The sequence below is a fragment of the Prionailurus viverrinus genome, chromosome A2 (assembly GCF_022837055.1).
Source record: "Prionailurus viverrinus isolate Anna chromosome A2, UM_Priviv_1.0, whole genome shotgun sequence".
NCBI classification, from domain to species: domain Eukaryota; kingdom Metazoa; phylum Chordata; class Mammalia; order Carnivora; family Felidae; genus Prionailurus; species Prionailurus viverrinus.
The window spans coordinates 56857768-56861001 of record NC_062562.1 but is presented as its reverse complement, the minus strand read 5'-3'; the positions used below and the strand labels follow the sequence as shown (position 1 = coordinate 56861001).

At 44.7% G+C, this 3234-nt stretch overlaps 1 pseudogene; it reads left to right on the top strand.

Moving 5' to 3' along the window:
• The first annotated feature begins 1041 nt into the window (after positions 1 to 1041).
• LOC125153284 (26S proteasome regulatory subunit 4-like) lies at positions 1042 to 2356 on the top strand (annotated as a pseudogene).
• Positions 2357 to 3234: the final 878 nt, after the last annotated feature.

Genomic DNA, 3234 nt, shown 5'->3' with positions numbered 1-3234 from the left:
TTGCCCCCAGAAAACTTATGGGCAATCGCACAGCAGCAGAGATTCGGAGATTATGGCAAATACAACATACAGCCAGTGCCAGATTTCACCGTAATCTGGTGTCTTTGTTCCAATATCAGCAAACATGACTGCTCTCTGAGGTCTGTTGGGACCTTTGCCTGTGGGTAGACCATATGGCCTCTACCAAATGCTCTCCAAATAGGGGAAATACTTCTCCCCATGTGGCACACGGGCCCCTCAGACCTTGCAGGCCACTCCTGGAGATTCACCCTTCTTCCTCACCAGAGCACCACCAGGTACTGAGCTCGGGAATTTCCGACTCTGTGCTCTTCTGTTTTTAGAATCCTGATGGTATTGAAACCCTCTCCTTTCTCCCCATCAGTGGTTTTAGGGAACAGATTTCTTGTCCAGTCTCTTGTGTTTTCACTCTTTCTCTTTCTCTCCAGCTATTTTCAGGGGAGTGCTTTCCCTGTACTCTCCAGGTGCACCCCACTCTCCCCCCTGCCCTTCTCTGTACCCTCTCTGAAAATACATCTCCCTACCCTCCACAGCTTTTCTCTCCCTCAGTTCATGTCTTCACACTGCATACCTACCAAGTTCTGTGGCTCAGGTTATGCAGATTATTGTGTTAATCCTCAGATCAATTTCCTAGCTGTGCAAAATGGTTTGGAGCTGATCTAGCTGCATTCCTTCCAGTGATGAGACAAAATGAGAAATTCCACACTGTTTTTTTCTTTTTTTCAATGTTTGTTTATTTTTGAGAGAGAGAGAGAGAGTGAGTAGGGGAGGGGCAGGGAGAGAGGGGGACAGAGGATCCAAAGCAGGCTCTGTGCTGACAGCAGAGAGTCCAATGCAGGGCTCAAACTCACAAACTCTGAGATGATGATCTGAGCCAAAGTTGGATGCTTAACTGACTGAGCCACCAGGTGCCCCCATAAATAATTTTTTTTTAAAAAAAGACAGAATCAGGAATAAATGAAGCCTTTAGGAGAAAGGCAGGGGGAAGAAAGATCAATGGTGGATGATCTGAGGGGGACCCCTATGTTGGTAGGAACCTTGGAAGAGGTCATTGATGATCAAAGATGTGCCACTGTGTCTACATCTCTGGACTCAGAATACTGTATCAGCATTCTTTCATTTGTAAACAACAGTCTGCTGGAACCCAACTGCTTGGTCCTGTTCAACCATAAAGTGCATGGATGACATGGATCCCCTGGTCACCGCAATGAAGGTAGAAAAGCTCCTCCAGGAGACCTATGCTGTTATTGGCGGGTTGGACAACCAAAGCCAGAAAATTATGGAATCTGTGAGTTTACTTTTGCTCATCCTGAATATTATTTTTAAAAATGGGTATGAGGCCCCTGAGAGAGTCATCCTTTTTTTTTTTTTTAATTTTTTTTTTTATCTGTATTTAAGGTTGAGAGAGAGACACATGCAGGGTGCGAGTGGGAGAGGAACAGAGAGAGAGGGTGACAAAGAATCCGAAGCGGGCTCTAGGTTCTGAGCTATCAGCACAGAGCCTGATGTGGGGCTCGAACTCACTAACCACAAGATCATGACCTGACCCAAAGTTGGATGCTTAACCGACTGAGCTACCCAGGTGCCCTGTTCTTTATGCTTCAACTGGCACAGGTAAAACCTTACTAGCCAAAGCAGTAGCAAACCAAACCTTAGCCACTTTCTTGAGAGCAGCTGGCTCTGAATTACTCAGAAGTACCTAGGTGATGCGCCCAAACTCATACAAGAATTGTTTCAAGTTGCTGAGGAACATGCACCATCTATCATTCTTATTGATGAAACTGATGTCATTAGGACAAAGAAAATATTACTCAGATTCTGGTGGTGAGAGAGAAATTCAGGAAACATTATTGGAACTGTGAAACCAGTTGGATGGATATGATTCAAGGGGAGACATGCAAATTACCATGGCCACAAACCTAGTAGGAAATTTGGATCCAGCAGTTATCAGACAGGGCCACATTGACGGGAGAGCCAATTCCCTCTGACCAATGGAAGGACCAAGAAGTATGATTCATACAAGCAGAATGATGCTGGCTGCTGCTCCCATAACCCCTAGACGACTTGATCATAGCTAATGACCTCCTTGGTGTTAACATTAAGGCAATCAGTACAGGAAGTAATCTGATGACCTTGAGAGAACATAGAATGAAAGTAACAAATGAAGACTAAAAAAAAAAAAAAATCTAAGAATGTTTTTATGAAAAACAAGAAGGCATCCTTGAATGGCTCTATGTTTAATGAACCACAGTTGCCTTCAAATAAATGATTAAGAGTATTCCAGGAGCACCTGGGTGGCTCAGTCGGTTAAGCATCTGACTTCAGGTCAGTCAGGTCATGATCTCATGGCTCTTGGGTTTGGGCCCCATGTTGGGCTCAGTGCTGACAGCTCAGAGCCTGGAGCCTGCTTCGGATTCTGTTTCCTCTCTCTGCCCCTCCCCCGACTCATGCTTTTTCCTGTCTCTCAAAAATAAATAAACATTAAAAACCTTCTGGGAAAAAAAAAAAAGGAGTTTTCCAGCCCCTCAGAGAGATATGACTAGGGACGTGTCCCAAAGGATACATATTCCAGTTTATCTTTCTTATTAGCAGAACATCCTATGTACCTTTAAAAATGTTTTTTATTCAAGTATAATTAATGGACAGTATTATATTAATTTCAGGAGTATGATATAGTGAGTCAAAATTCCTGTACATTATAGGGTGCCTGGGTCGCTCAGTCAGTTGCACGTCTGACTTTGGCTCAGGTCACGATCTCATGGTTCGTGAGTTTGAGCCCTGCATCGGGCTTGCTGCTGTCAGCGCAGAGCCTGCTTTGGATCCTCCGTTCCCCTCTCTCTTTGCCCTTCCCCCACTCACTCTTTCTCTCAAAAGTAAACATTAAAAAAATTCTATACATTTCTCAGTGCTCATCACATCAAGTGTACTCTTAGTATTCTTCACCTATCATCCTGTGTATCTATTTGAGCATGATGTATAGGATGCTCTTTGGGCTGCCTTCATCTTTTGGTCGTGTGCAATGTTCTCAAATAAAGTGTGCCCTTTCTCAAAAAAAGAGAAGCCTGGGGCACCTGGATGACTCAGTCGGTCAAACGTCCAACTTCAGCTCAGGTCATAATCTCACGGCTCATGGGTTCAAGCCCCACTTTGGGCTCCGTGCTGACGGCTCGGAGCCTGGAGCCCGCTTCGGATTCTATGTCTCCCTCTCTCTCTGCC